Genomic DNA, 26,840 nt, shown 5'->3' with positions numbered 1-26,840 from the left:
GTGTCTGATGAATATTGAATTTTATTCGACTTCAAAGTGAGGTTTGAAGAGGAGAGACATATATGTCTCTCTGGAATCCTGCCCCTGGGTGGTGAAAAACAACAAATAACCAAAACCGTATCTATAGCCCTGAATTCATCTGGGGAATCTGGTCAGTCGTGAGACGAGAGTGTAAAGAAGGTGTCACACGCTGGGGGAAGTAGCTTGATTGAAATGGTGAAATGGGAGAGAGAAAATAAATATCTCGCCAATCAGAAATATTTATTTTTAAATTTCAGCAGCAATAATGTGCAACACATCTCCCTTTGTTAATCTATATCGCCCACATGAGGCCTGTGCTGTACTTGCATATGCCGTGAAGCCAGCATTGTGCTGCCCTGTGAATTACCGATATCGTATTTAGCAGAGAAAACAGCCGGCAGCTTTAGTGTTTAGACCCAAGCCGGAATGCCGTGACGTCATCGACAGTGTGACGTCACTGTCATTGTACATTTGGCGCCACGGCAGCTGGGCGAACCTCGGCTCGGTCTGAGGTCACCGAGTGCAGTGAGATGTAAACAAACAGGTTTGTTTGTGTTTTTCATGATTAATTACAAACTTATGGCGTAAAACTAACACAGAAATATATGACGACATGCATGAACATATCACGAGGTGCGGTGCTTACATACCAATCACACATCGTCTCTATTTACACTCAGTTAACAATTTTCTTACCTGATCATGAGAACTTCCAAACACAACAAATGACAAAATGTCTGACAAAGTTTTTACAAGTTTTATTCATCTCCCAAAACAACAAACAGTTTCACGTAAATAAAGACATATGTACACACGACGACGTGAACGGCACACCACGTCACTGTCAGGTCTCCCCCCACCGTCCACACAAACACGACACTGACGTCACTGAGCGCCGCGGGACAAGAGGAGATCCATCACTCGCGTATGTCCCGTGAGTCTCGCCAGGTAGGCCGCCGTCCGCCCGTAGATGTCCCTGGCGTCGATGTCCACCACGTTCAGAGACAGCACAAACTTCACCGTGTCCATGTCTCCTCCAATACAGGCGTAGTGAAGGGTGTTGTAACCAGTCCCGTCCACCAGTGACACATCGGCCCCTTCACCCACCAGGAGCTCCACCACGTCTCTGTGTCCACTCCATGCTGCCGCCATCACCGCTGTCCTGCTCCACCACCTACAGTTGACGTCCACGCCCCGAGACAGGAGCCGCTTCACCTCCTCCAGGTTCCCGTCCTCGCTGGCGACATAGAGGTCCCCGCAGTCTGCTGGTGATGGAGTCGCTGTAACACAAAGTAAACTCTGTACACTTCCAGACATCTTCGTCATACATCTACATGGTTCACACCTCAACGTGGTGACACGTGACACGGTACGTCATCAACCACTTCCAACATGGCTGACAACACAAGGATCAAGGGGAAGGACGACAGCTGGTTCATGTAATCAAGGATTATGTGGTCAATGTTTAGAATCTTTCTGTTACATCCAGTTGTTGTAACATTATTCTGTGTGTGGCTGGAGAGTGTCAACGTTTGATGAACTGAGCTTTATGAGATGATACTGTCAGTACAGTTGTTTGGAAATATTAGATGGATCTTATAAGACATGACATTGGAGTATGTCAGTCTGTTTGTTTGCAGTAGTCCAGCAATAAGATGGCGGAGTCTGGTACAGAGAGACAGTCCAATGGTTGACAACATGAGCACCGATCGACACAACTGGAATACGATGACATGCAAGACGCAAGTCAGAACCCCCACGGGTCTATACCTCAGCTTGTTAATTGTTGGAGGGATTAAAGTGTGGGCTTTCTACCTGCTGGGTTCTCCCACCTACCCTGTGTAGCAGGCTTTTTTGTGGTCGTCACTGGTGTCCTCGTGGTCCGACTCGGGTCGCTCGAGGCTGAAACACAGAACATGCTGTTCAGAAAACAATACAAACCACATAAGCATTATACATACAAGATATTCGACAAAGTTTGTGTATTTAAAATTGTGACTGATGAATACAATTTCAAAACCATTCATCTTAGTAGAGGTATAAATATAAGGTCGTCTAGCGACTAACAAATCACTCAAACGACTAGATTCTATCATAAATACAACACAAAAATTGAGATTGCTGTTCCTCTGAGCCGCGCGTCTGTACAGGCTTGTTGGATTGAGCCTTATGGTGGTACTGGCAATACAATTGACTTGTTACAAATTTTTAGGATAATAAGAGACTACATTTATCAGCTTGTTATTGTAGAGATTGTTCATATGAAGGTTTTTGGAGTGAACTTTCAGGCTTATATTTGTTACATGTTGATGTGACCTCATCTCGTACAAAGTTGGACAGTGACAGTATCTACCACCTGCTGGGTTCTCCCACCTACCATGGGTCGTCACTGTCGTCATCTGTGCAGCCCTTTCTCCGTGACTCGAGTCGTTCGAGGCTGAAACACACAATATGCTGTTCAGTTGGGTTGGCTGAGTTGGGTTTTACAGGTTCTTAGCAATATTCCAACAATATCTGGGCGGGGAACACTAGACATGGGCTTCGCACATTGTACCCATGTGGGGGAATCGATCCCGGTTTTTTCCGCGCGAAGAGCGAATGCTTTAACCACTAGGCTACCCACCACCCAAAACCCCCATATATGCTGTTCAGAAAACTATATATTGCAGGTAAACATTATAACTACTGGCCTCAGAGAAGCTTTTGCCTTCAACAAATCTGTGACTTTCAAATTTATTCACTGATGAACATAACTTATAATACATTTGTTGCAGTAGAGGTATTATTAATATACCATAGCATGGTGACTGACACATTTTGGAAATCACTTATATCTATTAGATTTAGATTGCTTTTATTTATTTAATCACTTCCTGAATAAACCTAAGTTGCACACTGCCTCTGTGCTAACTGCTGAGATATATCTCTTCTCTTGGTTGAAGTTGCAGGAACTGAATAGATTATTTTGTTGTCATAAATAATATAATCATACAACATACAACATAAATGAACATTACTACATCAGCGATAGAAATTGGCACTCGTCCTATATTCCTTGCCAAACATCCCAATAGTTCAGATATCATAACGACTAGGCTAGTAGACATATGTCGTTTTAAGGGTTTTATATGTTACCATTATGAGGACTAAGGACTAAACATGTTAGTTTTTATTGCTGTACACAGAATACACAGAATATGTGCATTTATTATTTTGGAACTTTACAACATGGTATTACATCAGCTACCTACCCTTAATTCCCAATTATGGAATGATTAGTATTTTAGTCTGACTTTGTTAGTTGTGGGTGGAATCGTTATGACAATGAAATGGTCCCCGCAAGTTGGTGCGTTGTTGCATAATATCTGCATTTGAGTATCAATACTGTGAATAGCAAACCTACTTCGCTCATACAGGTCAAATACTGAATATTGTTTTCTAATTTGCATTGCCTGCTATGTTATTACTGTGTATTTAAATCATACTTAGGTATTTCTTGTGAGTGAGAATCAATGCTCATCGTTATATATATTTTGACCAGGATATGACGCCCACCAGTGTAATTCTGGAGGAAAATATATTTCTCGTGCATTTCAACGTCTATGGTCAATGGGCATTTTATACAATTGTTACATCGTCAAATCGACAACTGTCTTGATGGTTTCTCTGTGTACATATTGCCTTTGCCAATTGATGATAACAGGCTACTAAATGTTCTGCGACCTATCGTAAATTATTTGTTGTTCCAAGTGACTTTGCTTGATGTTTTAGTCCCCACCCTCCCCAATACAAACACTCTCTTAACTAGACTCTGAATCTGGTGCATTTTACGTCGTTTGGTGTCTCGGGCTACACAGTATTACAAACGTCGATATACGACATGCTACAGATTAATATTTCAGTGATGACATTTTCATGATGATATACAATGAATGTAAAAGAGCAACAGGTCTACTTGATTAAGCGCGTGTGCAACACAGTGGTAATTCAGTGTCAGGAAAATTCTTTGCAACACTGTCATAATTCAGCATTCCGAGCGATGGCGGCAGTACACCCATCACAGATCAGCTTACTATCTGAGGCAGAAACTGTCGCCGGCACTACAAGATGTTTGATACGGTGTTTGGTTGTGTAAAGAAGGGAATAAACACGTGGCTCTATACAGTGATGTTTGATACGGTGTTTGGTTGTGTAAAGAAGGGAATAAACACGTGGCTCTATAAAGTGATAAGACTGAAACGCCGATTGCCCGTGTGACATGCGCCAAATTGTTTTCGCATTTAACGTCCGATTAACTTACTCATACAATAACGAGAATCATGCACATTTGCCCTTATATATTCTACATTTCCTTGCCATTCTTTAAAAACAATGTAGTATCCTGCAGATATACAATTGTTCCAGATAATATTTTCCGGATTAGAAGAACAAAGCTGCACGCCTTGAGTGTAAACATGCTATGGCTGACACAGTTGGCCATTCTATGATGCAGAACAACGTTTTAATATGAGCGAAAAAACGCATCCCACACATGACTGAACAGATTTAGAATAATCTCAAATTGTCTTCAGTCTCAGTTGTAAATAATTCTTATTAGTTCAGAGATGAAACGTACAAGCATATATTTTGCAATATAGATCTACTGATTAAAATAGAACAAGCTTTTCAGTTTAAACGAGGTATGAATGTTTACATCCAGACGTTTGTTATCCCCGGTGACAGGCTAAACAAACGTCTGTGTGTAAACATTGTGTGAAGCACAGGACCATGTAAAAATAAAATACAATAAAACTCGCAAAAAAATCAAAGACGAGGCTAATTATATTTTTATTGTTACATGGTCCTGTGTGTGAAGCAAGCACCCGATTCCTTCAAAATGTATTCTGTTGTACATCAATCTTGGTATATTTACAATGTTAGTTTCATTTAATTTCCTAACAAAATTCTGAAGTACAAACTGAAAACTTACCCACCGTTTACGTCCTAACACGAGTGACACATCTCACTGCCAGTCAAGAAACGCCTTGACTGGCGAAGGGGCGAGTTATGACGTCAGTGTGACGTGTCTGGTTAGGAGCATGTCATAGTTTGGCGCTCGGCTGCTTGTGCCGATCACTCTAAGATAATACAGTGTGGAGTGATACTAGATCTACAAGTCTTACTACAGTCTTACCTTATTTCGTTTCAGATTGTATGTTGAGGTAACAAATTAAGCCTACTTCATTGGTTAAAGAAATCTACCTCATCATCGTGCGTAAAATATGTCTTTATTTTTATTCTAAGATGCTTTGCTAAAAGATCAAAGGCACCGACTATACTTTATCCTGCGACAAAGCATTGTGTCCGCGTGAAGATCCGGGGTAGAATAGGTCTTCAGCAACCCATGCTTGCCGTAAATGGTGAGACTATGCCTGTCATAAGAGGCGACTAACGGGATCGGATGGTCAGGCTCGTTTACTTGGTTGATGCATGTCATCGATCCCAATTGCGTGGATCGATGTTCATGATATTAATCACTGTATTGTCTGGTCCAGAATCGATCATTTACAGACCGCCGTCATTTAGCTGGAATATTGCTGAGTGCGGCGTAAAACAACAAACCAACCAAACTAACCGTGCGACAGCAGTCACCAAATTGTTCCATGCGGGCGTCGGCCCCGGTGCCCTACGAATTAATTATATATGTCTTCAGCATGGATCGATGCTCATGATATCAATCAATGGATTTCAAGGTGTTGACTCGATTATTTACAGACCACCGTCATATAGCCGCTGTTATAAAAAAATAAATTTCAAAATCCTTCGTTTTTCTGCATGTTTTTTTTGTTCTTAATATCAACACACTGGACGGATTAGTGAGTGAGTATGGTTTTACGCCGCTTTTAGCAATATTCCATTAATATCACGGCGGGGGACACCAGAAATGGGCTTCACACATTGTACCCATGTCGGGAATCGAACCCGGGTGTTCGGCGTGACGAGCGAACGCTTTAACCACTAGGCTACCCGACCGCCCCTGGACGGATAAGAAAATAGGACCTATTATAATAAACTAATCATTTTAGTCGTGTTGTATTATATTTTTAACGTAAATATGTCTCTGATCGTAAGGGTATACAGGCAATCAAGTGGACCAGCCCGTCAGTTAGCCTGTTGGAGGATTTTCAATTTACCGCATGTTAATACAGATTTGATTTTAAATCCATCTCCAAGACAAAAAATTGATCATTTTTAAATTCTGCATCTTAGAAAAATAATAAAGTTTGCTCTAGCCGCACGTATAGTGTAATAAAGTATAGTTTTGCCCTGAACTATTATAACGTCAAAGCAACGCAAGCGTCCTCATGCTTTAACTATAATAGTTAAGGGCAACACTATACTTTTTATGGGGGTAGAGCAAACTTTCTTTCTTAACTAAAACTCAACAGTGTGATTAAATGACGTTTTAAGATAAATTAACAGCAGGCAAGGTAACAACAAGTACCTACTTTTAACGACTTTGAGAATGCTTAGATGCAAGTTTCTTTATCTAATTCTTTTTCCAGATAGAGATAGGGATAGAGATAGAGATATTAAAAGGTGACATTCTCAATAGCTCCATTGGCTTTTACCATACTAGTACACACGCACATTCTATTCCGCCATCCCTGTCGCTCACGACCGACTCCGTGGTCTAGTGGTAGAGGTCGGAAGGTCCGGCGTTCGATCCCCGGCCGCGTCATATCAAAAAACGTTAAAAGATGGTACTTGTTAATACCCAGTCTGGTGCTCTCGGCATAAACGGGCTAAAACAGGGACTGGTCGGCTCGAAGTCAGTATACTGTGTCTGAGTAGGGGTATTCATGTTAAACTGCGGCATGGTATCTCAGTGAGCTAGCACTATAAATCGGCATCAGTCCGGAATAGTACAAGCAGCCACACACATATACTGAACCAAATTTAAAACTTCACAATCCTTAAATTTTAACATCTTGACCAGTTATCATTGTGGGCCCTTATTGTGTATTAAACAGTAATGGACACGTATTGTATTCAGATAACACCCGTTTTGGTGCAGGTGAATCGATCAAAATCGTTTTTTCAGCCATATTTGTTAACAGTCATTAACAAAAAAAGAAAACAAAAGTCTTTACGACCATTTGTCATGCCACGCCTTTCAAATGTGCAACGTGAACGTGCAATCGGCATGTTGCAGACGGGAACGTCCGTAGCTGAAGTCGTAAGGACGATGGGTTGTAGACTGTTTATGATTTACAGACGCGTCTGCAGCAAACAAGTACCACCGCTGATCGCAATCGGCCAGGTCGACCACGTGTGACGTCACATGCAGAGGATCGTCAGATTGTCTTACGTCACCTCCGTAACCGATTTTTGACGGCTACATCAACCAGTAATGAACTGTTTAGAGGTAGACTCAGTGCGCAAACTGTTCGAAACCGTTTGAGAACAGCTCACCTTTAAGCACGACGGCCATACTGCGGGCCGATTCTGACTCAATTACACAGACGTCAACGTCAATTATGGGCACAGCGACACTTACGTGGACTCAGAGGAATTGGAATCAAGTCGTCTTCAGTGATAAATCCCGATTTAATCTTCGATTTGCTGATAGTAGGGCGAAGGTGTGGAGGCGCCGTCATGAACGTTGCGCCCAGTATTGTGTACAGGAAGTTTACAGATTTCGAGGCGGAAGTGTCATGGTGTAGGGTGCTTTCTGTGGCAATGCACGTTCCAGGCTTCTTGTCAGCGTGGCAACCTCAACGCTGCTGCTTACCGCGACCAGGTACTGGCACCAGAACTTCTGCCTTTTATGGCAGCACATGGACCCGGTTTGATCTTCCGACACGACAATGCCAGACCCCACACAACAGTTTTGACAAGAAATGTCCTTCAGAATGCGGGAGTCAACGTCATGGACTGGCCGTCAAGGTCTCCCGACCTCAATCCAATCGAACACGCCTGGGATGCTCTTGGCAGAAGTCTGCGCACTCTCCAGAACCAACCACGGAATTTGCAAAATCTTGGAACCATTTTGCAGCAACAATGGCGTCGTCTTCCCAATCATGTGTTCACAAGCATCACAAGGTCCATGCGGAGGCGTTGTGTGGCAGTTGTCAACGCAAATGGTGGCTATACACGCTACTGAACTTGTGTGCCATCAGATTCTCGTGCTTGGGACTTATGATTGAAACTGCTGATGTTATTACCGAATATCGTAGGTGCTTGGAACAAATTATGGTTACCACCGTTATTTAAAATCCTTCTTTGGACATAAATGATTAAAAATTGCCTTCTCTGATACATTTGTCGTTGTATATCATATATGGTATTACTTTTAAAAATGTGAAGTTTTTAATTTGACTCAGTATACATGCATGCACGTCGCTATATATAAGTGCAATAATCTTAGACGCGACGTTAAACCAAATTTCACCTCACCTCATCTGTCGCTCACATACAACTATTGCTACGTATACTTCCACACATTTGGCAGTTACGCAGCTGGGGGCACAGGTGGCCCAGTCGTCTAAGGCGCCGCGATTCGCTGTGCAGAAACCTATGATTGTGGGTTCGATTCCCGGTTCGCCCCGATTATGTTTCTAGGTTTGTCAGCACCTACCGTGCTCGTGGGTTTCACCAAAGTGGTAAACGTCTGAGACCTGCATCACTTCGGGCTATCCTCCCACATTAAGCTGACACGCTGTGATATAACTGGAATACTGTTAAAAGCGGCGTTAAACCCAACTCACTGACTGACTGAGTTACGCAGCTTCAGTCGGCGTCGTTCATTATCAAACCTGTTTTCTTATCCTTGCCAAATCCAGTCGCGTGATGTGCGTCCTGAAGGGAATGGTCCGACGACCGTTCATCCTTCCGAGACATTCATGTGCTGGCGCACACACATACAAGGTTTGATGCTCACATGAACTTTACTAAGTTTAGTCCATCCATAAATACACCATTAACACCATTAACTCGACAGGACAGGCTCGTCATCGAATGGGCAACTGGAGTGACCGAGGTTCGACTCGATCTATTGACTGTAACGTAACGACTCCATCTATTGACTGTAAGATTGTTTGTATCGGAAAATTATCGATAACAACTGACCATTTACTTAACCTTATCACAAGCAAACACAGCACCTAAGCTTTCGCGACGATAGCCACCATTTTGAATGTTGAATGTCTGAAACATTTCGGCCACTGACAAAGTGATGAAGTGTTGCCTTGTCGCTGTTACATTTCGTATTGCTTATATAGTCTTTACTGAACATGAAATTTGACCGTAAATGAATGCGCTCGGGTATTTAACTCGGTCACAACAATAACACATGTGCATACTGAAGTCCGTAAAGTAGGAGCTAAATCTGTGGGTTAAAGACTCGTTGGTTATCTGAAGTTTGATGTAGTAAGCATATAAACATCATCCAAACATTATTGGGAAATATGATCTTTATAATTTATCGATAAAGGATCGTCAAAAATGATATGCTGAATGACTATTATTTCGCGCCGCTTTTAACAGTATTTCGGTTATACCATGGTGTGTCAGCTTGATGTAGGAGGAACATCCGAAGTATGATATGGTGCTGGGATTCGGCGATCTCTGCACGGCGAACTGCGCCGCCTAAAACGACTGGGTCAACCGTGCCTACTCATTAATTTGAAAAGTCGTCGGAGACGGGAGTGAAATGAAAAAGTATTTTCTTTCTTGTCTGTCTGTCCTTTTGTATAGATAAGATACTAAATGTTGTTCAACTGGACTCTCCTAAAAGAGTCAATATTATTCTGCTTTGTCTCTTAGTGGGTAAGCCAGCTAGCTATACAGGTGTACGGAACGGTATCTATACCTGCTATATACCAGTTAACAGAATATTTATCTATGTCTACAGAGCGTTAGAAACCCCTTGACAATGCGATTCTGACAATTCAATCAGGAAGACGAGTTATTTTAAAATGGAACTCGGAAAGGTGGCAATGTTTCATCTTGTGTAGTTATTCTGCGCCGGAATCTTCGGCGTCTGTGATATAACAGCTATAACTCCTGCATCCTTGATCAGAATCTATATTTCTGTAGAGCGTTTGAAACCTATAGACAGTGCTGTACAACTTCCGTCTTATCAGAGAAACAGTTGTTTTGAAACGGGACTCAGAACGGTGGCAAGTTTGATTTCAAAATCCTTATCCTTATTCTGAATCAACATTTATTTAAATTATTGGAATGACCATGTGCATGGGGTGTTGGGGTTGTGGGCTGAAGAAGTCGTGGATGCCGATGATGTGTATGATGATGGAGGCGTCGGTCGGTGCACAGTGTTGGGTCAAGTACATGTACGGCGGAAGGATATTTGCTGTTCAGTTTCCTGTCTATGACTTGTCACAGATTTGTGTTACTTCGCGTGCCCCGCCGTGATACTGCTGGAATATTGCTAAAAGCTTACTCACTCACTCACTCACTCACTCACTCACTCCGCGTGTCATACAAAGATACCTTTCACAGATATGTCAGGCACTGTTATCAAACTGACGTCGGATTTTCATTCATGCTTCAAACTAATTTTCTACACTAATGTTCCCTAATAACTCCTTCACAAACATAAAAACTTGTGTCCCGGGTTGGGGACCCAACTACTGACATCTATTCCCCCTATGTCTGTATTCCAGTATGGAATTAATTATTCGTACTCTTGGGGCGCTATTAAAGCTGAATGCATGTATTCGGTGATAAATGTCCCCGTTTAGCAAAATGTCTATATAAATGGTTAACCAAATCAACGCCAAATGAAAATGGCAGACAATATTCCATGCGACTAGGCCTAATGTATATAGCACGAAAACAAAACTAGTGTGTCTGTATCATAATTCTCCACGGGACATCTGTCAATGTATACTATAGATCACGCTTTTACTTTGTGTTTTTCCACCTGATCGAGGTAAGACCAAGTGACTGCAAATGCATAGATTGACAATGCAAGAGATTAACCAATCTAGATTATCCGCCGAAACAGATTCAATTTTGGATATAGAGGGCAAATAGAGGTAAAAAAAATGTGAATGACCACTGAAAATCAGTGATGACACCACGTGTTTGCGAAAAGGATGAGCATGTCCTGACCTACGGTTAGCGCCCGCACTGTATGGCGGCATAAGCCCGTACCGCAATAAAATATTCTCCCTTGAACAGCTTGTTTTTTCAACTAGTTTTCTAATAAATCTATGGGATGCGTGGGTAATGGAAATAATAATAGTTGAAAGTAAACCCTATGTTTACATGCCCAGTTAACTCTTTGCCGACATGCTCAGTAAGGCCTATGTTGACATGTCCTGTAAACCCTATCTCGACATGCTCTGTAAACCCTATCTCGACATGCTCTGTAAGCCGTATGCTGCCATGGCCTGTGAACCGTATCTCGACATGCTCTGTAAGGCCTATGTTGACATGTCCTGTAAACCCTATCTCGATATGCTCTGTAAACCCTATCTCGACATGCTCTGTAAGCCGTATGCTGACATGTCATGTAAACCCTATCTCGACATGCTCTGTAAGGTCTATGTTGACATGCCCCCTAAGACCCATGAAAACATATCTGTAAGCCTCATGTTGACATGCCATGCAAACCCTATGTCGACATGTTGACACGCCCTATAAGCCATATGAGGCCATGCTCTGTAAGCCCCAATGTTGCCATGCCCTGTAAACCTCATGTTGACATGCCCTGTAAACCTTATGTCGACATGCTCTGTATGTCATACGTTAACATACACTGTTAACCCATTTTTTTAAATGAGCTTAATTCACGGTCTCCACGTTTAAACATAGAAAGTTCAGACACATTTTTAAAGGCAGAAGGCATATCCTTTTGATGCATTCGATATATTGTTTGAAATTCATGACATACATTGATCTTTTTTTTTCAAAGGAAATAATATATTTCATGCATCCATCACATGGCATGTTAAGAGAGACGGTTGTAAATTCACCAACACAACCGTTTCCATAATCATAAGAAATCTCTGCTAAAAGTCTCACCTCCTGCAGCACCAGGAAACATAGGGGGTGATGTGGTGAATGGCACTTGCGTCAACGAGGATGTAGACAGCGACGTTTCATTAACATCATTCTCTTCAATCCCTTCTCTCATCACACAGCTTGTATTCAGTGCCATCATGTCCTCCGTAAGAACAGTGATTCTTTGCTTTGAGTCATGCAGATCATCAATGGTCTGATTTAATTGATTGTTTAAACTCTGAATGTCAGTACTGAACATTTGCTGCATTCCCCGCAAGCACACCCTGCACGATTGGTTATCATTGTTCAGTCGTTCAATCGCATGACTCATCTTCACACAACTTGTATTCAGTATAATCAGATCCTGTCTGAGAACAGTGTTCACAATCTTTGCATCATGAAGACCAGCTTCCGTCTCATTCAGCTGCAGCTGTAAACTATGGATGTCGTGGGTCAGCTCGTCACGTAGTTTTAAAAGACTCTCTTTGAAAGTGTCTCGCTCTCGTTCAACGTGTCTGAACTGTTGTGTTAGTGCCTGAAGTTGTGTCTTTGTGTTGTGAACACTTGCCTTCAGGCTGTTGACTTCGTCCAGAATACGTCCGCTAATCATATCTTCAATGTAACCTTTTTTCAGGATGTCAGTTATCGCTTGTTTCATTAGACCCTCCATCAAGGCAGGAATGAACGTGCTAGTCATATTCTCTTTCAGTGATGACCCCAACGTGCTAACTTTATAATTCATTTTAGTCTCAAGATTAACAGCTGTAAGTTTCCACGCGTTGATCTCTCCCTCTAGTTGGTTCAGTCGGCCATTGAAAGCTGTCAAACTGGTGTCAGCATGTGCGACACTGACACCACACAGCCACACAAGACCGATGACTATTACTGTTGAGACCGTCTCCATGGCGCAGTTTAATGTATACGGCTGCACTGATGCGGGATATATATACCATGGCCTGACTCAAGTGTTTGGCCGAAAGCCAGCTCAGGGAAACAGATGCTCTATAAGTACTTCCTGTGTGTACATGTGGCATCGTAACAGCAATCATGACAAACAGCTTCATCAGAATAGTGTATTTGATACACGGAATACTTCTAACGTTTGTGAATTTATATTGTAAACAGGAGGACGTAAAACGCACTCAAACAATATAGTGTATTTTAAACAGACAGTACATATTTACTTTATCTTATAATACTTTATGGTGGATCCAACAAACACGCCGATTTACTAAAACATCCTAAATAAGAATGTCAGCTTGAACCGTTTGACTTTGCAAGGATTATGATTTAGTTCAGTTTACATGAATTGTAAATGGAAATACCAGAGCATCAGTGATTGCAGAAAGTCCCCGTTTAGGCAAGTTGAGTTAGCCTAGCCGATGTCAGCGTGACCTTACACGGGAACCACAGTTCAGGAAGGGGCTGTGGATCTAGAAACTCGGGACAGGATCTGTTTGAAAAAATAACACAGCTCATAATTTTATGAAAATAAAAAAACTCGTCGTCTACGTGCTTGTAACCTATGTTATATTTGGGATAACACTTTCTTAGTAAAGTACAGATTCTAGTACTTTTTGAGTTGACTCCCGTCCAGGATTCGAACCCACACTTGCCAGAGTGAGGCACCTAATCGCCAGCACACAAAGTCAGCGATCTAACCCACTCAACCACCGAATCTTTCACAAAAATGAAAGTCCGACAACCGGTAGTCTAGATCACGTACTTTGAGTACACCTCTGACAAATGTAAATTGGCACGGCTACCATGGCCGAAAGCTATGAATACACAATGCCATTTAGAAAGTGGTCAAATGTAACATATGTTATATTTGGGATAACACTTTCTTAGTTCTTAGATATATATTTGGGATAACACTCTCTACGTGCTTGTTAATAAATCTCATCTCCACGGACACAAATTCTTCTATCTGCTCGGAAAAGTTGGAATCAGCTTTCTCCTGTGGACATGATTCTTTTTCTCGTGAATAATTGACATGCCTTTGCATGCGTTTGTGACGGGTGCTACCGGTAGGACAGGGTGCGCTCATCGTTTCGCAAGCAACTGGTATCACCACTATTTGATAGTGATTCATAAACAAATGCTCATGATATAGTCGGGATTTCTTATGAATATGGGAAGGCTTTTGTGGCATTCATGTTCCAGGATTGTAAAAATATCATGTGCCTTAATTTGTTAAAGTGTTCTGTGCCTCTACGCCAATCTATTCTTTTCATAAGTCAGACAATTTTAATGTGGAGTCTTGCTTCCACCAGCTAAGAAATATAACTTATTTCATCAAGTATAGTATATATTTGCTATTATAGAATTCTCTAAGTATTTATATTACTCAAAATATATCACCACCTGTGGTAATATTAACAGCAACATTTCTCGCTGTTTGTACCCAGTAAGTATGCGGGAGAACACTGTTACCACCTTTAGGATATATATGTTTGTAATCAGTATGTATGCCATAGGACACTGTTTCCACTTTTATCAAATATATGTGTGTAGCCTTTGTGACATATATGTGTGCAGCCTTTGTGACATATATGTGTGTAGCCTGTATGTATGTGGGACACTGTTCCCACCTTTGTGAGATATATGTGTGTGTAGCCTGCATGTGTGTGGGACACTGTTCCCATCTTTGTGAGATATATGTGTGTAGCCTGTATGTATGTGGGACACTGTTCCCACCTTTGTGAGATATATGTGTGTGTAGCCTGCATGTGTGTGGGACACTGTTCCCATCTTTGTGAGATATGTGTGTGTAGCCTTTGTGTCATATATGTGTGTAGCCTGTATGTGTGTGGGACACTGTTCCCATCTTTGTGAGATATGTGTGTGTAGCCTGTATGTGTGTGGGACACTGTTCCCACCTTTGTGAGATATATGTGTGTGTAGCCTGTATGTATGCGGGACACTGTTCCCATCTTTGTGAGATATGTTTGTGTAGCCTTTGTGTCATATATGTGTGTAGCCTGCATGTATGCGGGACACTGTTCCCATCTTTGTGAGATATGTGTGTGTAGCCTTTGTGTCATATATGTGTGTAGCCTGTATGTGTGTGGGACACTGTTCCCACCTTTGTGAGATATGTGTGTGTAGCCTGTATGTGTGTGGGACACTGTTCCCACCTTTGTGAGATATGTGTGTGTAGCCTGTATGTGTGTGGGACACTGTTCCCATCTTTGTGAGATATGTTTGTGTAGCCTTTGTGTCATATATGTGTGTAGCCTGTATGTATGCGGGACACTGTTCCCACCTTTGTGAGCTGTATGTGTGTGTAGCCTGTATGTATGCGGGAGATTCTTCCCACCTTTGTGAGATATAAAGGTATGTGTGTAGCTTTTGTCTGATATATGTGTGTAGCCTGTATATATGCGGGACACTGTTCCCACCTTTGTGAGATATGTGTTTTCTAACCTGTATGAATCCTTAAGCACAAGCAGGCACGTTTTAAAACTGTTGCGCTAAGCCAGTTGATCAGACAGAGACCATATACATATGTATTACAAACCAACTCACTCACTCTATTTCGAGTATTCAGCAGGAGTAAGTATTCCCGAGTATTCAGTAGAGAATATGTATTTACTAGCTGTGGGGTGAGATATCAGATTTTACAAGCAGCCGAACAAAAAGCTCCCACCGAAGGGCCATACTTGACTTGTTCTTGTGTGGTATGAGTTGTGTCCTGTGCTGTTCGTTGTGAATGTTTCATCTCTAACACAGCCAAACAGCCAACAGCAGAACAAGCCCACACGGAAATGATGGCTAAAATACATCTTCCCTTGGAATGGTTGTCTACAATTTGTATGTACATGTAGACATTCAGTCAACGTGATTCAGTGAATTATGTCAAATGTGCTCTTGAATGTAAAATATTGACCTACCCACCAAGGAAGATATCGATGGAAAATTTTTATCACATATCACCGCTGATCCAGTTAAATTCCTCATAGAATAGAACAATAATATTGGATATTAGTAAGTGTGTGATCATGTACATGTTCATTGATGTAATGTAGATACCACCGACATATCACTGGAATATTGCTGACATCGAACCATTTGAAACTCTTCTATCTGGGAAGTGTGACATCCTATTAATAGGGTCGGCATGCAAAGACGTCATAATAGTAATTTCATGTGGAGTTAAAACGAGTATGTTTCACTTCATTTTCACTTTGGGTCCACTTAATATTCTACGCAACACATTTCTGGTGTGACCGTAACATTGAACTGAAGAAACAGTAAAACTGTGACATGAAATAACGACCAGGGACCGGGACATCGAATGGTCAGAATCACTGAAGCTAGTGAAATGTTTTGACTGCAGACTCTTGCAATAGTGGACACGCATGACTGTAGGAAGTTACAATTCGTAGGTGGAGAGCTTATACGAGTTTACTGTTTTAGATATCTCTTGGTAGTATAAATCTGAATCAAATCAATTTGTGAGTTAGCTGAGAAGACTTCTAATCATCACCACCGACAGGGGTCTCCAACAGCTACTTAAATCTACTGTACTGTATGCGGATAATACATTCTACACATCTCTTAGATCAGATTTTTGCCACCAACGGCGATCTACGGGGTCTTGTCTTTGCTTTCATCAACTGTCTATTACCGAAAAGAAGTGATGAAGGGCGTCTATCTAGTTGCTAAAATAATTGGATTTTACCTCAACCCTTCTGTGTTCAGTTGGTCTTCAATCATATCGTCCTGCGCCATGACTGTGGCATATATATATATATATATATATATATACATACAATTATCTGTTACTAAAAGCCTGGACAAGCCTATATCATACTGAACAAAGACTAGTTTGCTTTATTCCACAACCAACAGCTTCAATCCAAAACCAAAACCCACAGTTTCAATCCACAAACGAAACCCACAGCTTCAACCCACAACTGAAACCCACAGCTTCAACAAAGAACTGAAACCCACAGCTTCAACTCCATCCTGAAACCCACAGCTTCAATCAAGAACTGAAACCAGCAGCTGCAATCCCCAACTGAAACCCACAGCTTCAACCACCAACGTTAACTCACAGCTTCAACCCACAACTGAAACGCACAGCTTCAACCCACAACTGAAACCCACAGCTTCAACCACCAACGGAAATCCACAGCTTCAACCCACAACCAAAACACACAGCTTCAATCCACAACCGAAACACATGACTTCAATCCACAACCGAAACACACAGCTTCAATCCACAACCGAAACACACAGCTTCAATTTCACAACCGAAACACACAGCTTCAATCCAGAACTGAAACCCACAGCTTCAATCAACAACCGAAACACACAGCTTACACCCACAATTAAACCCACAGCTTAAACCCATATCTGAAACCAACAGTTTCAACAAACGGCTTCAATCCACAACTAAAACAAACAGCTTAAACCAACAGATTCAACCCACAACCCACAGCTTACACCCACAACTGAAACCCAACGCTTCACCCCACAACTGAAATCCACAGCTTTAACTCACAACTGAAACCCACACCATCAACCAGAAGCCCACAACTGAACCCCACAACCCACAGCTTCAACCCACAGCTGCAACCCACAACCCACAACTGAAACCCACACCATCCACCAGAAGCCCACAACTGAACCCCACAACCCACAGCTGCAACCCAAAACTGAACCCCACAATCCACAACTGCAACAAACAGCTTCAACCCACAGCTTCAACCCACAACTGAAACCCACAACCCACAGTCTAACCACAAATGATAACCACGATCCAAAACTACAACCCCGTCTTCAACCCACAAATGAAACCCACAATCCACAACTACAACCCATAGCTTCAACCCGCAACTGAAACCCACAATCCACAACTGAAACCTACGACCCACAGCTGCAACCCACTACTGCAACCCTTAGCTTCAACCCACAGCTGCAACCCAAAACTGAACCCAACAATCCACAACTGCAACCCACAGCTTCAACCCACAAATGAAACCCACAATCCACAACTACAACCAACAGCTTCAACCCATAACTGAAACCCACAACCCACAACTGAAACCTACAACCCAAAACTGAACCCCACAATCCACAACTACAACCAACAGCTTCAACCCCCAACTGGAACCCAAAACCCACAGCTTCAACCCACAACTGAAACCCACAATCCACAACTCAAACCCACAGCTTCAACCCACAACTGAATCCTACAATCCACAACTCAAACCCACAGCTTCAACCCACAACTGAATCCTACAACTGAAACCCACAATCCGTAAATACGACCGAAATATCAGAGAAGGAAAAGTGTTTTTTTTACAGAAATGTTTTTTATGGATGAACTGGTAGTTCATCGAGCACGCGGCCCATTATGCCGTGAGTAGAGTGTTGTCAACACCAACACTCGAGACCGTTATATCCGCCCCTTGGCCTAGAAACGATATGCTGACATCTACGAGGTGGTACGACAGAGTCCGCGACGGACGTGAAGCCTGCACATGTAGTTAAACGGACCCTGCACAGCTCCTCCCGGGAAATACAGATACGTCAACAACGAGGCCAGGGTCCGTGTTCTTAGGAATCATCTCACGTCGGCAATTCAGTACACAGACAACATATTCATGTATATTCATACATGCCTGCATTCAGACTGCAGTGCACGGTGTCCGTACTGTAGAAGTTTAGTCTTGTTGTATGTACGATATCCCGGCATCTGGACATCGATTTATTGAATTATTGGGCGATTTGTCTTCCCTACCGCGGTACAGATATTCGATGTCTCGGCCCATGACCCATGTTAACTGCCTCTCATAATCTTATACATATCAATATCGGTAAAAGTTCGGTTAATTTACCCACCCACTCAACACATCAGACTGAGCCGATGTATTTAGAATTATTTTCTAAAAGATAAGTGAATGATTATGTCATGGTAAAATCAGGAAAACAAGAATGATACTGTATTTTCAAAAAGGAGCTGTGCCGCCTGCTGACTGACAGTGCTACATGTAACACTTAAATCTCACCTTGCATCCTGTGTTCCAAGTTCAGTTTAGTACTGGCAAATCCACAGGTAATATATACTGAACCGAATTAAAAACTTCACAATCCTAAAATTTTAACATTTTGACCAGTTATCATTGTGGGCCCTTATTGTGTATTTAAACAGTAATGGCCACGTATTGTATTCAGATAACACCTGTTTTTTGTGCAGGTGAATCGATCAAAATCGTTTTTTCAGCCATACTTGTTAACAGTCATTAACAAAAAAAAGAAAAACACAAGAAAACAAAAGTGTTTAAGGCCATTTGTCATGCCACCCCTTTCCTATGTGCAACGTGAACGTGACATCGGCATGTTTCAGACAGGAACGTTCGTAGCTGAAGTCGCAAGGACGATGGGTTGTAGTCGACAGACTGTTTATGATTTACGCGTCTACAGCAAACGGGTACCACCGCTGATCGCAATCGGCCAGGTCGACCACGTGTGACGTCACATGCAGAGGATCGTCAGATTGTCTTACGTCACCTCCGTAACCGATTTTTGACGGCTACATCAACCAGAAATGAACTGTTTAGGAGTAGACTCAGTGCGCAAACTGTTCGAAACCATCTGAGAACTGCTCACCTTCAAGCACGACGGCCATGATGCGGGCCGATTCTGATTCAATTACAGACGTCAACGTCAATTATGGGCACAGCGACACTTACGATGGACTCAGAGGAATTGGAATCAAGTCGTCTTCAGTGATGAATCCCGATTTAATCTTCGACCTCAATCCCATCGAACACGTCTGGGATGCTCTTGGCAGAAGTCTGCGCACTCTCCAGAACCAACCCCAGAATTTGCAAGATATTGGCACCATTTTGCAGAAACAATGGCGGCGTCTTCCCAATCATGTGTTCGCAAGCATCACAAGGTCATGCGGAAGCGTATTGTGGCAGTTGTCAACGCACATGGTGGCCATACACGCTACTGAACTTGTGTGCCATCAGATTCTCGTGCTTGGGACTTATGATTTAAATCATTGATGTTATTACCGAATATCGTAGGTGCTTGGAACAAATTATGGTTACCAACGTTAATTAAAATCCTTCTTTGGACATCAATGATTAAAATCACCTTCTCTGATACATGTCCGTTGTATATCATATATGGGATTACTTTCAAAAATGTGATTTTTTTAATTTGACTCAGTATATATGAAGGCAAATTGTGTTTATATCCAAATTAGACTGCTGTGAAAGTCTACTGACTGTATCTTCCTAGATCAGGAACATTAGCTGAAACAGTAAATTTATGAAAGCTGTTCGAAGCCGAGTGATATTTAAAATGCTGAACATGACTTTCAGAACGCATTTTGTAAAAAGGGTTATCAATATCAATTAATAATTTGATAATAAAAGGTTTCACATAATATGTAATCTACCGTTTGATGTCGACCCAGAACATCGATCTGATTCACCCGATACACTGCAGGAATTTCTCTCTAATATTTGCACTGACTACTTCAATAAAGGACCCCTCACTGATAAGGTTCTTGTTTACTTGAGACACTTAGTTGGCCATGTTAGATGATATAACCAAAAGTCAGCTGATGTGACGGACGGGATCCCGGGGGGGGGGCAAACTGGACTTGTTATTGTGTGACATGTCACCCTAGAAAAAAAGGAGTCCAACTCGAGTTTAGAATCATTGAGAAAGTCTTGATTTCCTCAGCTCTACACTGAAATTAAGAATTGTTCTAGGCTCCTGTTGGATATTATTTTTATTTTGTAGACAAAGATAGACCAACGAGGAAGATATCGACGGATAATTAATATCTCATGTTACGGCTGATCCAGTTAAATTCATCACAAAATAAAATAATAGTATTGGTTCATGCTAAGTGTGTGATCAAATACATGCTCATTGGGGTAATGTACATACTAGTCAAATTGATTATAATAAATAGGTGATAGTATAGCGCGGCATCAACGATGTATTGAAATCGGACAATGGACGGTAATTCGATATTTTTATTTGAGCTATAAATTCAAAATAAAATCCGGTTGGGCCCAAAACAGTGCTTACTTTCAGGGGGTAGAAATAAAGCAATACTGTACATGCCAAATCGTTCTAGACTTGATTGATATCTATAAATATTCAATAACAGCCAAAGAAAGTCTATATCAAACTAAACCAAGTCTGGTTTCCTTGATTCCACAAATGAAAATAGCAGAAGAGGAAAGGTTCTTTTGAAAACAAAAATATTTTAAGAAAAAAATTTCATGGACTAAGTGTTAGTCGAGGAGAATAGCGCTAGAGCTAGACTGGGTCAGTGTTATCGGATATGTTGAACTGTTTGCTGAATAGAACAAAAGCACACAAACAAGGGTAAAATGTAGAGATTAAGCATTACTACCACCCAAGAATCTGTCATATAAGATATATGTTATTGTCATTTGAAACCTCTGAACAATTACGAGTTATTGTATACTATGTCGTCATTGACAGCCACCGTGGTCCAATGGTAGAACGTCCGCCCAGAAGTGTTGTCCAAGAATTTATTCTGCGTTGAAAAAGAACAAATTTCACCGCTTTTTATCGTATACCGATAGAAGTACTGTGCGACGATTTTTTTTTTTTATAGCAGCTGTGAGAGAACAAATTCTGCCAAATATCTGAATGACATAAATAAACTGACGGCCAAAAGACACGTTACAAACATTAACTGATTTGCCACTTTGAAACAAAGATGCCAACCTGTTCAAAAACAGTAAAGAACACGTCTCACGAATACTGCCTTCAAGTCTTCTGTCGTTCTTTGCACGTGCTTTGCAGATTTTAGGAGATATTGGTATTTGTCAGCAAGTTTTTAAAACATTCTTTCCCAAATTATCGTGCAATTTCTGGGTATAAAATACGCACGGATCTGTTCCCTATCATTGGTTGCATGATTAACACCAACGAACATGCCAAGACTGACGGCTGTCCAGAGGGAGAAAGCCATAGGTATGCTGCAGATGGGAGCGACACAGAGAGCGGTTGCCATTAACATGAACTGCTCCAAGATGACCATTACCAGACTGGTTGCACATCTCCGACAGACTGGCAGAACCGCAGACAGACCACGGAGTGGCAGACCAAAGGTTCCGACCCCATAGGATGACCGCTTTTTACAGTTACTTCATCTGAGGAACAGATTTCTTACTGTGACGTCATCAACTGCCAACAGCTTAGGGGGTGGACGGTGGCTGGGGGGTGGGTGGGTGGGTGGGGCTGGGGGTGGGGGGTGGGGGGGGGGGGGGGGGGGGGGGGGGAGTGTGATGGTTTTGGGCGGCATTTGTCATCAACAAAGGTAATCTGACAACACAACGCTACATTGACAATATCTAACGGCCAGTGGTTCTTCCTTTCATCCGGCGTCAACAACGGACGGTGTTCCAACAAGATAACGCCACACCCCATAAAGCCCGTATTACTAGAGACTTCCTCAACGCCAACAACGTGACTGTCCTGCTGTGGCCAGCTCGATCACCAGATCTGTCACCCATAGAACGTCACCAGCTGGGGCGTCGTCTTCGGAAACGTCAACATTCTCCCTTCACGAGACAAGCGTTGATGTTGCCCTCCGTGAGGAATGGAATCGAATACCTGCAGTCGATGTGAGGACGCTTGTCTACTCAGTTCGACTCCACATTCGAAGATGCATTGCCGCTCATGGAGGTCATATCCCGTATTGAACGGTCTGGGCCGTCGTCACCTTAAAGTTGTAACCAATGTTGTTGATCGAATACTGGACGAATGACACCTTGACAAGAAATGTCCCTGTTGGAGGTCAAGGACTTTGTTGTTGAATTAGTAAATTCGCATTTTACTGTTCTGAATGATGAATTTCTACAATACAGTTACTGCTGCTTCAAATTGTGTTGGTCATATTTTATCCTAGAAATATCGTTGGTAACGTTTCTTTTGGCCGTCAGTTTATATATGAAATTGATGCATATGCTTATATATAAGGTTATACATTCACTACATAAAATAGCCTGCTGTAAATGTCGAAAACTGACGTCAAAAGGCGACATCGAGGTTACGTACATACAAAGAAAGGGGGCATAACGTAGTTTTTGTATACTCTGTAATCTTTCGTCATGGACAGCCTCCGTGGTCCAATGGTAGAACGTCCGCCCGGAGAGAGGAAGGTCGATGGTTCGATCCCCGGCCTAGTCATACCAAAATACGTCATAGGTGGTACTTGTTGTTACCCTGCCTGACGCTCTGCATTAAGAGCCTAAATTAAAGACTGGTCCGCTCGGAGTACACTGTTTGTGAGTGGGGTATTCATGATGTGGCATGGTATCTCAGTCGACTGGCACTCTAAAATCTCCGGACTATACAATCAGCCACACACACATGCACGAGCAGCATGCAGGTCGCTATATAAGAGAAATAATCTTGAACGCCACGTTAAACCTCACCTCACCTTTCGCCATGGTAGTATAGGTTTGTGTTATTTTGCTTGTTGAATTATCAATAAATAATGAGAGCTACCCTGTAAACACCAACCTGGAGATATACAATACCACTACTTAGCGCATATCTGATGAATAGGACAAACCACTAATATTCCCTTCTTAAACAATGCCCGTTACAGGCATTCGAATCATTATATTATACCAGAGACCATAAAATATAGTCTTTTTAATTTTCTGATTATACTATATGTGTAGTTTAAATGTCGGAGGGTGCTGAATGATATTTTTTGTTTGATTGTTGTTGAACGCCACACTCAGCAATATTTCAGCTGTATAACGGTGGTCTGTAAATAATCGAGTCAGGACCACACAATGCAATGATTGACACCATGAGCAACGATTGGGATATGTATCAACCAAGTCAGCGAGTCTGATCACCCGATCCCGTTAGTCGCCGATTACGACAAGCATTGGTTGCTTGGAACGTATTCCAACCCGGATCTTCACAGGTATTTTCTTTAAATAATAAGGTATCAAATTTAGGATAAATAAGTAGAGTTGTTGTATATATATAAATATATTTTTCATGAACCCAGCCTTGTTTAAATTATATAGGACGATGAGCGGTAACAATTTATGTCATTATTTCAAATTAGAATGATAGCACAGCAGGAAAGAAAGCATAGCATAATACGCGTATCTTGTTAACCCAACAGTTTTTAAATAAGAGCAACACATACATCAAGAGTATAGGTTTGGTGCGTGTCTTATCATGTTCTGTTTATCGCGGGCTCCTGTAACTGGCGATACATGTCATACCACGATTAATACGGGTAAATACGATCTACTCCAGAACTAGAATATGTTACTTTGGGTGAGGGGAAAATGTCTGTAATTATCATAACTTTGGAGTTCGACAAGCGTCGTGCTCGGGGGTTGTTTGGTCGTGTTCAAGGGATTCAGGGCCTGGGTGCATGGGGCTTTCGATAGGTTTTGTGTTGGACGTGTAGACGGCATTTCCAGATTTGACGTATCAGTGACCAAAATGATGTGCGATACAATTCCCTATTTTGATTTGTATCGTGTGTTCCCGTGCCTTTTCGGGTGAACAATTGCCTTTGCATGTGATTGTGGCGGTCCCCAGGTGGCGAGCGCCCAGTATCATCATTGTTTGATAGTGAATCATGACACGCGCTCCTGGTGTGGTAGGAATCGTGCAGTCGACGTTTGGCTGGGCTCTTGTCGCTTTCGTTAACTGATAAACATGAGAGATAATATCAGTGTCTAGTCATGTAACATCAAATATATGTCAATTTCTCATTGCCGTATCATGACCAGTCCGTGTCCAACCAATCGTGTAGCTGTAACATATCGCACATATCGTGGACTTCGACGGACAAAAGAGTCGTGACATATGATTATCATTTGTTATGCACTGGTAGATACATCTACTATATGCTTACTTTTCAGAATAGGGACTTTACATTCATTATCACTAAGTCTTTGTCAAGTCTCTGCAAAACAATACAAATTTAATAATACAGACTCAACTTACATGTGTGTATGTTGTAATACATCTAAGTTACCGAGTGCGGCATTAAACAACAAACAAACAAAACAGCATATCCTCAAGAGTTAAGAATTATGTTAATAATGCCCAAATCTCCTGAATCTCCATACCTCTCTCTGTTTAATGTGGGGCGGTCAGGTAGCCTAGTGTCCCCCGCCGTGATATTGATGGAATATTGCTGAAAGCAGAGTAAAACCATACTCACTCACTGTTTAATGTGAAACATATGATAAGTTGTGTTTGTAATAATCTGAAGGATAACAATAACAATAATATCCTAATTATTTCAAGATGTAATACTAATCCTTAACTGAAAAGGTCCACTACAGTGTACACTCAGTGACGAAGCCTATGAACATATGAACTTTTCACATACACTAATGTAAGTTAAGTTTGTGATTTTTTTTTCAAGATAGCAAATGATATTATTCGGTCGAACGTCAGCCAGAACTTATGTATGGAATTCTGAGTCTACAGTTTGGATGCTATGTACAAGGCGTATTTTAGGCCAGGGGTGGACACTCGCATTAATGTGGTGACTCATCATTGCATTTATTTTAGGATTTACAGTATTCATGAAGAACATTTTGTGTGGGACTAGAGGCATGGTGGAATAGAGAAAATTATGAGGATAGACTTACTAAGTATTTTATGATAATCATGCCAGCTCAAAAGAAACTTTGATTTATGCTTATGGTATCCACAAGATAAGCAGGATTGAGCTCACATCTTAAGATGTCATTAAACTGAATTATATTTGCTGTTAACTTATCAAAGTTTACGAAAATGTTACAAATTGTTTAGCCACAGCAAGGCTATTCATTCGTGATATGTTTCATCTGATCTGCTGATTTATTTTCAACACTGTCAAATCTCCTTCCTTGTTTCGAGAGAAGTACTGCGCAGTAAGAGTTCTGAATAAACACTCCATCTCCGGTCATTGCACATTGAAACTTGGAGGTCAGGGATCACACCTCCCCTTTTTCCCAGGGAGGGGTGGAGAATTATTCGGGATCTGTTAGTCATCAACCTGGTGTGTGTCAAGAGTTAAGTGCGGAAGATTCAGTGTTTAACAACAGCGACGCAGATGGTACTGAATGCAACGTAAACAAATCATTGAAACGTTGCCAGAAAACGACCAAAGGGAAGTCTCACCCTTGCTCCTCCATTGTGTTCTAAATCCAGTGTGCCGATGCGAGTTTTGTGTCGTGTATGTTTGTTGGATATATACATGTAGCGGGATGTTTGTTGTGTATTATTGTGAAACATTAAAAATTGAATTTTTGACAACTGTGACACATACGTTCCTGAATATTGACGGAACTCCCCTTGCCACGTAGCCAGTAATTGATCAAAGGGACATTTCGCCCTTGCTTTTATGTGGTTGGCATTTTTCTAAGCCCCCTACAGGACCTAGCCTCCAGCCTATAGACAAATCCTTCAAAATGCAATAGACACAAAGTGGCATGTCCAATCGGATTCCACTTATTTCTCCACAATGACTGTGCAGTATCAAAACTTTCCTCCTCGCAAATCAGCTTTTTCGCTGAATATTTGGAACAATTGCTTAGTACACCCGTACGCAACACGATATCTCATTTCGTGTCTTCAGTACACCGGGAAGAACAGAAAATCGTTTCATTGTCATGTAGATTAATGCACTGTAAACGACGGCTGATGGCTGGACACTATTGTATTTGAACATCAATTTCACTTAGATTTCTATCAACACTGTAAACGACGGCTGATGGCTGGACACTATTGTATTTGAACATCAATTTCAC

General features: G+C 41.7%; 1 pseudogene; it reads right to left on the bottom strand.

Moving 5' to 3' along the window:
- Nucleotides 1-764: 764 nt before the first annotated feature.
- LOC139472792 (uncharacterized) lies at nt 765-13,082 on the bottom strand (annotated as a pseudogene).
- Nucleotides 13,083-26,840: the final 13,758 nt, after the last annotated feature.

This window comes from Haliotis cracherodii, unplaced genomic scaffold (genome assembly GCF_022045235.1).
Source record: "Haliotis cracherodii isolate W230 unplaced genomic scaffold, xgHalCrac1.p SCAF_25, whole genome shotgun sequence".
NCBI classification, from domain to species: domain Eukaryota; kingdom Metazoa; phylum Mollusca; class Gastropoda; order Lepetellida; family Haliotidae; genus Haliotis; species Haliotis cracherodii.
The sequence above is the reverse complement of the archived record's forward strand: the minus strand, read 5'-3'. Positions and strand labels throughout refer to the sequence as shown.